This window comes from Oncorhynchus keta, chromosome 23 (genome assembly GCF_023373465.1).
Source record: "Oncorhynchus keta strain PuntledgeMale-10-30-2019 chromosome 23, Oket_V2, whole genome shotgun sequence".
In the NCBI taxonomy this organism is placed as follows: domain Eukaryota; kingdom Metazoa; phylum Chordata; class Actinopteri; order Salmoniformes; family Salmonidae; genus Oncorhynchus; species Oncorhynchus keta.
In genome coordinates, this window is record NC_068443.1 from 26,714,619 (window position 1) to 26,729,387 (window position 14,769).

Consider the following 14,769-nt stretch of genomic DNA (forward strand, 5'->3'; position numbering starts at 1 on the left):
CCCTCTCTGAAACAATGGCTGTCAAAGCCCAGAGCCCCAGAGCTCACACGGCACACTGATGAGACTTCAGGACATCACGCTGTCAAAGTGAGAAGCACATCCCTATGACCCTTTAGCCATTTTAACCGTCAGACAGTGACAGTGCTCAGGTGCCTTCCTCAACCACCCCCCCAGTCTGTCAGAAACACTGACATTTTTCTCTCATTACAAAATGCATCCTGCAGGTTTTCACAACCAACAACCTCTGTGAATGTGGATCAAGACAGCTTGATTTAGGGCAGGTGGAAAATAGTGTCCATTGTGGAATAGGCCTATGTGACATTTCATTGTCCAAACTCAGTGGTAACAGTTGTAGGCCTATGGCTATAGGCTACATAAGGAACATTTGAAGGACACAAAAGTGTCACCTAGACACAAAAGTGTCTAGGTAGCCAAACCAAGGATATAACAAATGTCATTATTGAAATGCTCTCATTGTCAAGGCATTGTCACAAACAAACTATCTTTGTAGCTTTAATTGTTTCAGTTTGTTGAATATGCAATTCTTTTGAGATGCTAATTATCTTTGAAAGGCAGGAGAACAATATTATCTTGTAAGAATGGCTCATGAGAAAAATGATGTGCCCCTGTCGCAAATCGCTTGGAAAAACCCCTCATAAATATTGGTGATAAATTAGTCATTTTCAACTCAGCCTGTCCCTTTAATCGTGAACCAGCGGCTGACACCCAATCAGGAGCAGCTAGAGTCCGACTCAACTTCTAGGCTGAGAGAGCAAGGGATGCTCATCATGAACTAAAGAGAGAGAAAGAGAGGGCAAGAGAAGGCAGGCACCAGTCCGCGTTCAGTGAGTCAGTTGCATGCAACGGATTCACACAGGCGCGCATTGATTGAGCTTTCAGCTACGTCAAACATTGGTAAGTGATGTTTTATTTAGCTGTATATGTTCAAATAGCGCTCATGAAAAAGTCGTTTTACAGTATTTAAAAACACACGCACTTTAAAGGGTTCCTTTTATTTTTATAGCTGAAGGATGATGTTCGATTTTGTGATAAATAGCTTATAACTTCATCAAAGTTGCTTTCATTGGATAATTTAATGTAGGACGATCTCATGAATTCGTCATAGTCGGTCTCCTCAGCCTACAACTTCATTTAAAGGAAATAATCAATGTTATAAAATAATAATACACTTCCCGAATTGCTGGATTTGTCATGTACCGGTAGCCTAGGCTGACTGCAATATGGTTGTGTGTGTAAAAAGCTGCATATTTTCATGTTCCCTGGATAGTATGTCATGATTCAATTAGAAATTATAATTATAACTTAATTTAATTGACCCGGCTTAAAGTTTTACTGTTTGTTATTTTCAGAGTCAAGGGGCAGTCATATCTTTAGCGGTAGTGTTGTTTGGCAATGTGTGGCTTAAGGTGTGTGTCCCCGTTTCAATGCGACATGTCAGAGGCTTGAATCAAGGCTACCTTGTAAACAATCCTTGTTTTTGAGATAAAAAAAATGGATTATGAGGACCATGTTGTTTGTTGAATGGTCATGGAAGGTCTCGCGATATAGTAGCCTACTGTAGGTTGCTGTTGATATTGACATTGTTATTGATAAAGCACTCATAGCCAACAGTGTACACTTTTTGTGTCTTATTAGAAATACTTGATGTGTAGTCCTATTGTTTTATTTATTGTTTAGACACTGGCACTCTATTGCTGTGGAGTGTACATGCACTCTAATGTGGATGTAGGTGCTACCCTAAATGCAAATCTACCCGTTAGTGCAGTGCTGAGGCAAGTCACCTGTATTTTACCATTCCCAGTCTGCTATGCCCATATGTGCAGAGCATGCCCCAGGAGTTTGTGAATGAGTAATTATGTCAAAAAAGCAAATACAGGCAAAGCATTGCCATTTATTTTCCACAGCAACAAGTGTCTTCTATTTAGCCCATGTTTTTCTGGTGGTTGTCACCTTTATAAAAAAAAGATTTCAGTTTGGAAACTGCAGTAAAAGTGCAGCAACTGCAGTCAACTGTGGTATTTTGGACCCAGTAATTGCAGAATAACTGCAGTGTACTGCAGTTTAACTGCAGTTACACTGCAAATTACTGCAGAATAAAACAGTGTTATTTTGGACAATGTATTTGCAGCATACAGTTATACTGCACTCTGACTGCATATTTTTCATGACTTGCGTTTTTAATGACTGAAAATGTAACCTTTTTCATTGTATTAATTCTGTGTTAAAGGAGAATGGAAACACTAGGCTTTAGAACACCATTTAACTGTAACTTTAAATCACCACTTTGCCATTGTTGCATCCCAAAAATGGCTGAATCCCAACATTGTCTGAAAGACCATGAACTCTGCGCGCATTAATGAGCATTTTACAGTAGGTTGGTCAAAACAAGCATTGTGATTGGTTGAGACGCATTCTACGCCAAACTAAAAAACCTGTTTAGCATAGGTAAGCCTATGACGCAAAAATGGGAATCTTGTTTTCTGTTCCATCTGATGATACTGTGTTAGCCATAGTTGGCTAGCTAGCAAGCAAGGGATAAGAGTGTTGCCAGCCAGCATGGCAATAGAACATTTAGAACAAACGACTGGGACTTCCGTTGATATAGAATAAAAAGACTTCACGACTGGGCCACGTTTCTGGCAACCTAACCAATTTTTTTTCAGCCGCTCAAAATCATGAATCAGAATCATTTTTATGTTCCATCTGATGTAACTGTGTTAGAAATATTTGACTAGCTAGCAAGCAAGGAATAAGAGCGTTGCCAGCCAGCATGGCAACGGAACATTTAGAAGGAACGACTGGGTTGTGTCCATAGATATAGAACAAAAAGACTTCACAACTGGGTCGCGTCTCGGGCAAACTAATCAATACAATGAACGGACAGGTAAAACAACATGAAATGCAGCTAGTTTGCTGTCTTACCAGCTTCAGTTTGAAGTGATTGCGTTAGCTGTGTAGGTGGCTAGCTCCTCTGAACAGTGTCCTGACAACAGAGCACATTTTCTATGCCAGGAAAAATCACACATCATGAATGTATCCAAAACAGCTTAAACAAACGCAAATGCAGCTACTTTGCTGTATTGTAGCTGAACTGTTTGACCTGACTGTGTTAGCCGTAGTTGGCTAGCTAGCAAGCAAGGAATAAGAGCGTTGTCAGCCAGCATGGCAACTAAACATTTAGAATGAACGACTGCGTTGCATCCATAGATATAGAACAAAAAGACGTCGTGTCTCGGGCAACCTAACCGACAGAATGAACAGCCAGCCGTATTGGCTAGCAACCAAAGACGTGTCAGGACTAGGCCTATATTTTTGTTGAGGGATGAAATAGTTGCCTATGAATACATTTATCAAAATAACATGTTTTATTTCATTGGTAACCAGTTGTAGAAAAACAATTGTACACTCAAAGTTGTGCGAAATGACTGGCTGTGCATGGCTGTGCTGATCTACAGTACTCGGCTTATGACCACAGCTAAAAAAGTTGTTTAGCACGCCCTCTCGTGTGCAATTGCACAATTATTCATATTTTGAAAGCTGAGAAACAGTCCTTTCGAAGGATGTGACATACAATTGCACCACATCAATCAAATGGTAATCAACTTCTACTGACTTCCTGGTGCACAGGTGACATGTCAATAGTGTCATCCTCCTCAGTCCACCAGTGTCCTACAGACAGAGAGAGAGTCTTTTTTTTTAAACGTAGGCTGAATATACAGTATATAGGCCTAATAGTATATAACAATAACACACCATTGACAGTTACCAGGTAGGCCAGGATGATTTAGGATAGTTACGAAACGGACTACCAGCCTGAGCTTTCAGAAATCATAGCTATAGCTAGTCAAAAGGATTAGGCTTCTGACTTAGGCTACATTCATTCTTGAAATCAACACCCAGCAGGCTTACTAGTTTTTAGGAATCATAGATAAACAGATACCTAATGAGATATCTAGCTATGTAGCTCGTTATCTAGATAGCTAACTAATAATGATATGGGTATCATACATTTTACTGGTGAAATAGCAATCCTGCAGGAGCCCTCTCTTGTGGCTGGCTAGCTAGCTAGCTACTGTAGAATCAGACACCAGCCAGTTAATTTGAGCTCTTAGCTCATACCAATGACAAATACTCTTCAAATTAACAATATGATTTTTTTTTAAACGTATAGTTGTCAAAGGTGACATTAACATAAAAAAGGCAAGACAAGATCGAGATCTAGCTAGCTACTGTACCTTGCCTTTTTTTGGCTGACAGACTCATTTTATCAATTGGGAAAAATAAAAATGAACTCTATACAGTTTCTCACCTTGTGAGAACCGTTTCAGAGCCAGTGGAGGCAAGGCGCCTCCCGGTGGCAACATTCGCTTTCAGTCCCCCAGACAAAACTAACAATTTGCTCAACCCTGTCAATGACGCATTGGCGTCAGCCCTTTCTATGGCAATTCAAGTTGGCACTACCTATACCTCTAAAAAAAAGTTTTTCAATATCAAAATCCCAAAAATGTAGAGGTTTCTATGTTATGTGCACATGTTTAGTATTGGTGGATGGAATACATATCTTTGCTTAACTTTACTTCCTAAAGTGCTTCCATTCCCCTTTAAAGATCAATTAGCCTGTTCAAATTATTCAAATATTTTTGTGGTGTGTGCCCTATTAATGAGCAAGGAAAATTATTGTAAATTGTTGTAAATCACAACTGATTATTTCCACACCTTCTTGGGCACATAATAGTGCATACTGTACCAAGAGTGGCAATGGGTGTAAAACAATTTCTCTGAATGTCAAAAGCCTGCAATACTGTTGGTTGATGGTGATAATATTATCTTAGAAATGTCTGTTGTATGGATGTTGTAAATATCCCCAAAATTCTAAGTGTCTTCAGTATTCCCAGTACTCCCAGTACTCCCAGTTTCCCACTACCCAACCAGGTCACTGTGACCTTTGGAACAAACTGCTTTCCACTGATTAGCCTACTCCAGTAGAAGAGGATTGATTATCCTCTGTCTTAAAACCTGATTAAGAATGATGTGACCCTTCACTATAGGGAATTATGATTCATTTATATATCAACTATATGGGGTGTTCCGATTGATTCTCATTTGGAAAATTCAAACAGCTTCTTTAATTGTGCCCTCATGTGGTCACAATGGGACATGCACACAGGAATGGATGTTCTTAAATGGGTATATTGATTCACATAGTGACGTTTTACACTCTCATGTGTCTCTCAAACATCTTTTCTATACTACATTCATCTAACATGTCTAAAAGTGTTATTGAGAGTGAGTGTGACTAGTACGTACCATCCACTGTATTCTCAGAAGACCTATTCTTTATTCATAACATATCATCCATCAGGAGTTTTATTTTACCATGACGTAATCGTAGTGCACTCACATTTGACAAACAGATCATTATCAAATTGAATTATATGGGGTCTGTATGTAAATGTACCTAGAGTTTGTAAATAGTTTTGAATGTAAATGTGCTTGTGTGCTCTGTCACCCCATTTGACAATGGGCCATTGTCCCGTGTGTTTGTCAAGCTTGCGAGGGGTTGGATTGCATTGACTAGCACAGGTGTGTCATCAGTTACCTATACAGGTGTTTTTATAGATCAAACTCCTGACATTTTGGATCACACCACAAATATTGGTCTTCTGAGAGTACAATGCACTATATCTAAGCCATTGAATAGTATAGGCAGAGTACAATGAATTGCAGAATTGATATCCTCAAATTAACAATTAATTTTGGCAAGCAATCTGTTCCCCTGTCTGGAGCATAGTATTACATTGTCTTTTGAAGACAACTTATGCCCCTTTTCAAAAAATGTCTTGCACTGTTTGACAGCCATGGCAATTATAGATTATAGAGGGAGCCTCATTTGCAGTCAGCAGGTCTATAACAAGGCCTAATGTTGTCATTCAATCTCTCTCGGTTTTTTAACGCTACTATACCTGGAATAACAAGGAAAAATAGCCTAAATAACAATTTACATTCACGTACTGCTATTAGCCCATACAAATGCATTGAATAACAGATAGTCCCCCCCTCCCCAATCTAAATGAAGTTTGTTCTGAAGTGTGTGTCCTATATCAGAGAGATATAAGAAAGATCAGGAAACATTAGTATTTCTTTGTATATATGTATTTAGCCCCTTGTTTTTTGGCATCTAAACAGTCCCCATATATACTTCCATACATTTTTTCAACTGGTACCGGGGGGACCTTCAAACGAGTCTTGTGAGGCAAAACAACCGACATGTACATGTTCGTGAGAGTCTCATTGTTCCAAAGAGAACGTAGTAGTAGTAGTTTTTCAGTAGTTAGTCATAGTAGTTTGTAGGCCAAACCGGTCTGGACGCTACAGACGATTCTGTGAGAAGACCGATTTTCGGGACCAACACAGCTGTAGATTTTTCACCTTTCCCCGCAGAAGCGGAAGTGTTGCAGTATGTGGTGGATTGAGACGCATCCAATGCAAAAAAAAAAACTGATATCTCTAGTTTAAATGAGACCTTAGGTTAATGGGCTGAAAAAAAACTACTGTACAAACTACTGTACATTTAACACCCCAAAATGGAATAGTCTGCAAAGATCAGTAAAGGCAAGGGAATTGAAGTATTACTCTGATGATGTCCTAGCAGCTATGAAAACAGACCCATCGATTTGTTGTTGTTGATTGAGAAAGTTGCAACCTCTAGTACAAGTGTTATTTGTTATTTATCACAGGCTTTATCTTGTATCATTGGAGGATTGGCTGTAAATGCGAGTTTGGGATGTGAAAAAGAGAGAGCTCTCTCCCCCCACCCAGAGGCTAACACACACCCTGGTGTGACACCCACACACATTCTCTTCTTTCCATTAGAAATACTAGCTTTATTGGTTTGTTTAATTTTCAAGCTTTGTCAAGCTTAATTGAATTGATTTGAAAAGAGGGCATTGATGTGCAGTAGGAAAGCTAGTTTAAAACAGAATTGCTAATAGCACCAGTCGCTCTATTAACAAGCGTGGAAAAGAATGAGAATATGTTGGTAGATATGAAAGGCAACTATTAACGTTTTCCTTTGTGCTGTATATGGTTTTACCCTTGTATCATTCAGCTGTATTTTGTAAGCTGACACATTACTAGTAGGCCTATTTGTTTTCAGTATCTAATGATGTCATGCTCAAAGGTTGCTCTCCTATTGACCATTTGATGATATTAGGATCTCCATACCATTAACATCAAGCAGTTTATTGACCAAACCTGTGGCGTAACTCAAGATCACCAGTGCTTCTTCCACATCTTGAACATGATGACACATATTGACCTCTGAGGGTCATCCAGTGCTTGACCCTGCTCTCCTCCCACTGCACTGCTCTCTGCCAAGGGGATTTTGGTGAAAGCTGCTCCCTCTGACGTGTGGGTGTTTAATGTGTGGGAACATGGAACAGGGAGTATTTCACATTTTAGACGTGAAATATGAAATAAGGACAGTAGGAGAGGACAGTAAGAGTCAGTTGAAAATGGACAGTGTATTTGGCCATATAATTATAATTATGTTATACTGAACAAAAATAGAAATGCAACATGTAAAGTGGTTGGTGCCATGTTTCATGGGCTGAAATAAAATATCCCAGAAACTTTCCAAATGCATAAAAAGCTCATTTCTCTATGTGATTGTGCACAAATGTGTTTACATCCCTGTTAGTGAGCATTTCTCCTTTGCCGAGATAATCCATCCACCTGACAGGTGTGGCATATCAAGAAGCTGACTTAACAGCATGATCAGTACACTGGTGCACCTTGTGCTGGGGACAATAAAAGACAACTAAAAAATGTGCAGTTCTGAAACACAACACAATGCCACAAATGTCTCAAGTTTTGAGGGAGCGTGCAATTGGCATGCTGACTGCAGGAATGTCCACCAGAGCTGTTTCCAGAGAATTGCATGTTCATTTGTCTACCGTATGCCGCCTCCAACGTCATTTTAGAGAATTTGGCAGTATGTCCAACCAGCCTAACCACGCCAGCCCAGGACCTCCACATCTGGCTTCTTCACCTGAGGGATCGTCTGAGACCAGTCACCCGGTCAGCTGATGAAACTGTGGGTTTGCACAACCGAAGAATTTATGTACAAACTGGGAAGATAATCAACGTGCCTGTCATCCTCACCAGGGTCTTTGCCTGTCTGCAGTTCGGCATCAACCGACGTCAGTGGGCAAATGCTCACCTTCGTTGGAGAAGTGTGCTGTTCACGGATGTATCAGTGTCATGATTCCTTTATGGTTAATTATCTGAGGTGTAAGAAGACCATAGAACAAGGCCAGGTATAGACTAATGACTAGACAAGCTGGTCAGATCCTGAACTGCATTATGGCTAAAAAGGGAGAGAAATACAATCAATTCTGCCCTACAGCCACTGTCATATGTGGGATGTAGGCTAATGACTAATTGTCCCCCCCCCTCTCTCTCTCTTTCGCTCTCACACATAAAGAGTAGCTCCATCAGACACTGGCACATTTGCATTGTAATAGTGAGGCAGCCACATTCCAGTGCTTGGACACAACGGTGGAGAGAAAGCTCTGACCTGAACACTCCTGCTAGGTCTTTGCACAAGCAGACCATAAAGCTGCCGTTCTCACCCTTTCTCCTCCTCCAAGGAGGAATCCCAATCAACCACCCACAATACAAACACGCTATGAGACACTGGCTTACACAGGCAGCCCCATTGACAAAGACGCCATAAATGAAAGACCCACACAGTTTAATGGGTTGTCATCTTCTTTAGTATCCAACACCTAAAGGAATGAACCAGGCATGGATCGTTGAGGATCCAAAACAGCTTGGGGGTTCTAAATAGCACAAACACACACACACACGTATTAATCTGGAAAACTGTTCGCTGACATCTTTCAAGTTTGCGGAATTTATTTATACTCAAAATGCAATCACGTCAGAAGAGCTTCTGTAGGTATGGAACTGACATGCGTCCAGCCATTTGAAGACAATTCTGGAAACAGGGCAATACAGGACAGATAGGTACTGAATCGGATGTGGCACAACGTAACGTACATTGCCTCCAAATCACATTATGCCCCTCTTCCAGTTACGTAATTAAGAGGTCCCATCTGGTATGAGCGCGCCAGCGACGCTCCCTGACAGTAATTGTGTTGGTGCACATGTCAGTCCCATTCAGGGGACTCAACATCTATTATCTCTTCCTGTTAAGATTAGTGCACAAATGTTGCTGGGGAGATTATAGCTGGAGTGGAGGGGGGGACTGGGACCCTTGTAATTGAAGGGAGAGGAGAGGAGAGGAGAGGAGAGGAGAGGAGAGGAGAGGAGAGGAGAGGAGAGGAGAGGAGAGGAGAGGAGAGGGATTACCATTCATGTTGTGTGACAGTCTTTTCTACTCAAAGAATTGGCACTATAATGGTTGTACAAGCTCAAATCAGACTGGACAATGCAAATGTAGTATGCATGTTTTCAAGTCATTGTTTTGTAAGATCGTACAGATTGAATAAGATATGTCAAATTATCATTCATCAGTTGATTTCACACATTGTTTTGTTTTCAATGGTACAAAACAAAGAAAGAACAGATGTTACTTGAAATGAGATCTTTATCACCTATAGCATACAAGTCAAACAGTGTTGCAAACAGTGTTGCAAACAGAGCCAAGCAAGGTGATAGATACTATGGCATCTTGAAGCCCCTCCCCCCCCCCCTAAACAGACAGATCAATAGGTATCGACGGCCCATTGGTCTCTGGAGAATGACAGTCAACTGTTTGGCTGCCTATCGCTCTGGGTGGTGGCAACCTGATAGCAGCCCCCCTCCTAACATTCACCACTTAAACGCAATTTACCTTCCAGACTTGCCCTTTTTGGGGAGAGAGTTGAAAACTGTAGTATAGATACAGAAAAAACATGCACTGGGGTACTTGTAGTGTTCTTATAAATGCAAAATGCTGAGTTTATTATTTTATATCAGCCTCTGCTGCTTTAATATACCAAACACATACATTTTTGTAATACAGTACATGGAACCATACTAAAACTGTTCCAAAGTTAAAGTCAACAGGTGATAGTTCCACCTCCATGCCTTATTCATTAGAAGTCTGAAGACAGCGTGTATGTGTCTGTGACACAGGCAGGCATTAGGTGCCTTTATGAGGCTGCTCTGCCCTGTTGTTGTAGCAGGTCTTGTACCTGTCGACCGCCTTCTCTCTCTCCCTCCTCACACGGAAGCAGCCCAGGGCTGACATTCTCCTTTCTTCACCTCTAATTGCTCCTATGGGACTCATCAGGCCCGCTGAGGCTGAGGCTGAGGCTGTCTGCAGGGAGGCCCCCACTACTCTTCAACACCCTAAGGACGTCCTTTTGCTTCCCAGCTGAAACAGTTTGGAAGAGTTTGTGCATATATTATGATGACATTTTGTGAAGTTTTTGTTTGTTTTGGACTTCGGTAAGGGTTTTTTCGGTTGTTTGGGCACACAAACATGTTTCTTAAGGTAAGCCGAAGTTGGTATCCCGAAGTCTACCCCGCTTCGTCAGTGATTGGTCAACAGTAGGGATTCTTCAGTAATGTCTTTGTTGTCATTCAACGAGAGACGACTCGTTTTCATGCACATTTAGTCATTTAGAAATACTGCACCAAACACCCTCGACAAAAACGTCAAAGTGAATGACCGATTTATTGAGTTATCATAGATGAATTATTTTGAGGATGTGACTATTTTGAGGATGTGGATACTAACTACGGTGCCACAAAATGGACAAACAGTACTATTGCTGATTTTTCCCCAGTTTTTTTCAGCGAAGGTCTATTAAGGCAGTATGAGAGCACTAATTCGGTTCGGCTAGCCGCTAGCCGCTAGCCGTAGCATGCTGACGCCTTAAAGTACAGCCCTCCCTCTGTCATGAAATGCAAGGCTTTAAAGGCAGCAGAGTGAGAGAATGAGTGTCGTGTCACCTGAAGGTCATGCTAGATGGTCTAGTAAATTGGTTTGTGTTGTAATGTCATGAGATGGCTTGTTGTCCAAAATGGAAGATAGATTTTCTTTTTTTTGCATTATGGATTTAACAAAAATCTTCATGGTAATGTACAGTATATAGGCTGCATTTGGATCGATATTGTATGTGTCAAATTCAAATTCAGAGTACAGAATGATTATCCAGCTTAATGTTTAATTATTTAGCAGCCATTGGATGGTTTCAACATGTTATTTTAATGTACAGAGGTAGGCTCCAGTGAATATTAACCATTGCCTTGTTCGTTCATCTCTAGGGCTGTGGTGGTCACGAAGTTTCGTCAGCAGGTGATTGTCAAGCAAATAACTGTCGGTCTCACGGTAATTTACCATTAATTAAAACAAACACATTTAGCATCTCCTGGCTTCCACTCGTAGCCTACAAGCCACTGATGCAGACCTTTTGGAACATCTACATTTTAAAAAGTCTAATAAATCCATGTAATATAACCTACACCTTCACAATAATTGTTTATTTTAGACAGGTCTAAACAAGCATGATATGAAGAAAATGTTGTGTATTTCAGAACAGAACAGCATACTCCTGAGTTGTCTTTATGTTAGATCCTGGGGTGGCTATGCCAAATGGCTGTGCGCTACACTAGTTCATTTAGCATACAAGATTTGCTTGGAATTCCGTGGCATTATTTTATAATATGAAGAATACAATTGAACAAAGCTCAATAAACTATAAATAAGTGCGCTCTTCTGTGTTGAGCGGTTAACAAAGAAATAGGTACTAACTTTAGTTGTTCTACAAACGTTGGGCTATATGTTTTGATTTTTATACATTTTAAGCCTGCATGATGTGACTCTAATGATGATTTGAAAAAAGGCGCTTGAAAGGCATGAGCTCTGCTTTGTTTGTTTTTTTGCGCAGGCTGTACACACATCATTAATCTCTCATTCACAATTTGACAAGCACTTGATAATGCCTCGAATTTCATCCCCTTTGTGGCTGTAATGAACCCTAAAAAAATCCATGCAGTGCACTCCGAAACACTCAGGTCTTTCTCACAGTCTACAAGTGAAGACAGACACATCGGGGACGCAACTGTGCACGTCCTTATCCAATTCCGTGTGCATATTGAAGATATTGGAAGAACTGTCCACATTTACTTTTCGTCAGCCAACAAGATGAGTAGGCCTAAGGAACAACAAAAGCACTAGCCTATGTCAATCTACTGTCACCTGTGGTATTTTTATTTTTTTTAAATTATGGAACCTTTATTTAACGAGGCAAATCAGTTAAGAACAAATTCTTATTTATTTACAATGACAGCCAACCAGCCAACCTGACAGCCTATAGTACAAAGGTCAACCTATTCTATTCTGTGCGAGAAATAAATATTTCAAATATAGTCTGGGATAGTTGTGGGATGCACTAGATCCCAAATTAATACAACCACAAGCATTAAAAATATATATATGTTTTACACAATGTGGCTGACACAACAGATCAGGATTTAAAAGGTTGATAAACTATTAGGCTTTTTATTCACATTCTAAGCGCAGCAATGCGCACATGGAATAAGCGGGAATGCTCCGTTAGTGGGAAAACACCATTATCAAAAGTGACCGCAAATCTGATTATGCATTTAATGCTTTTTTTGAGGCATTTTTATGGTGAAAATGATCTTCCCCAAACGTGAAACTCACACACTGCGTATGTATGCCAGTTAGGCTCTACACCTTGTACAGCAGATTACTGTGCTTCATTTTAAGATGTTATTTGGCCACTTTAGTTCTGATACACACCTTATCAAAACATATAGGCCTATGGGCTAGGCTACATGAGGTGTGCGACTATGATTAGAAAAAGTCGGGGGAAAAGTCTGTTTCTTATGCTGGGCATCATTTACAAGTGATAATATATAATATATATTCATAATAATATATAAGTGATAGGCTAATATTGTCACCCATCAGACTATTCTTAATTGAATCTTGTCTTTACATATACTAAATCAAATATTTGTGAAATTTGTTTTGATTTAGAATGGACCATTATCATGCACCTGTCTCAAAACAGGGGTATCGGGAAAAATACACCTATGCACTTAAATAGCCAATGGGGGATGCTTTTCCCATGATTCATTGTCATTCCAGCAAGGTAGGCTATACTCCTGTTGTAAAGATAAGCAATGTGCTTAATATTAGGAAAGTTGTGAAATAAATATAGTAGACCTAGCCTACAGAAAGCTGATGGGACCCTCCGCTTTTTAGTAGAGGCCATCACTCTGTTTTGTCACGCAATTGCATAGCCTATAGAAATGTTGTGCAACATGAGCTCATGGGCTCTCATGAAGTGTTTGACTCGATTTTTGATTACGTTTGCATTGATGTCAGAGTAATTAGAGGGACAGTAGAGTGCTGAGTACCCGGCAGTTAGTAAATTTGGTAGGCTACTAATGATCATGAGCAGCATCAGAGTTTGGAGAAGCCTAGTTACTGTAACTAAACGGTCACGTGGAATTTGACTGCCTTCATGACTCGTGACCGCCGGTGTGGCGGTAATACGGTCACCGCAACAGCCCTATTCATCTCACACATGCTGGTATTCAGTCTGCACTACATGAACCCCAGTCTCTCAGCAGGACCTGTGAATAAATTAGCAAACATTTTGTAGTGGGAATGGATGGGAAGCTGTCTGTGTTCTCTGACATAGTATGTAACAAAACCACTCTAGATCCAGGTGACTTCCCCCAGCAAGACTCTGTCAGGGGATTTAACAGGTCACAGAGCTGAGGGAAATGGCTCCCGGCTAGGCTGGGGCCTTGACTAATGTGTTTCACTAGGCTAGCCCCCATTCTGCTCTGCTGCCTTCTAGGGAAGCCTCACTTCCACACTGATATACACAGGGATTAGTCCCCTCAACTGAAAATATAGAAGAGGCAAAGAGCCCCCAGCCCCCTGTGTTCCTTTTAACCTGACTGATTCTGACAGCAAATCAATACGCTTTGGTATCTGTTACCTTATTCAATTAGTCCATTTCATAAAGCAGGCATAATGGCCCTAATGGAGGACATGTTGAGAGGTCAGATGGCAGCAGTAGAAAAACAACGGCGTGATTGCAGGAGTCAATTCGCCCATCGTAATTATGTCTTTTAACTGATTCATGGCCCCTGTATCCGTCCCTCTCACCATCAGTGAAGCCGTATTGACCCTTAGCTTTCTATGCTGATGAGTAGATACACATGCACTTAATGTCAGCACAGATGCTGTAAATCGCAAATTGTAGAGGGGGGAGAGAAATACAGAAAATACATGGGCACTACCCCTCCCCTTTCCACTGCAATCACATTGGCAATTTCCTTGATAAGTAGTAAAGAGGCCGAGGCATGGCTTGTTGTGTGAAGCAGGGAAGCTGGTGATTGCTGGAAATGACATGGTGGCCTGATGCTTCTGTCTGTGTGTGGTTTATACATCATCTGGTCAGGACATGCATGGCATGTGATTAGGTTGTATAACACCAATGTACTGTATATTGTAAGAGACTGAGAGTATTCTAGATGGGGAAAGGGGTATTGCCGTAAGTGAGCAAATTGCTCTGTAAGTTGTGTGCTCTCTAAAATAGAGCAGTTCATGTGGATTTGAACTATTGATCGATTGATTGGTGTTTTAAGTGCAAATCCTTTTTAGCCTTTTTTTAGTTAAAGGCTAATTGAACACCAACATTTTTCTTCTTCTTCCTTTTATCTAAATGAAGATACATTAAGGTTGAT

The 14,769-nt window shown here is 40.6% G+C and overlaps 1 protein-coding gene across 3 annotated transcripts in view; it reads left to right on the forward strand.

Moving 5' to 3' along the window:
- The first annotated feature begins 762 nt into the window (after positions 1-762).
- The window catches only part of LOC118402086 (cadherin-6-like), a 40,405-nt gene continuing 26,398 nt past the window's right edge, over positions 763-14,769 (forward strand). The window contains exons 1-2 of one of the 3 annotated variants that reach the window (XM_035799972.2): positions 763-915; positions 11,302-11,365. The gene's annotated coding sequence lies outside the window, so the exon portion shown is untranslated. The remainder of the gene's footprint in view (positions 916-11,301; positions 11,366-14,769) is intronic. The other 2 variants (XM_035799974.2, XM_035799973.2) reach the window with 2 other exon arrangements.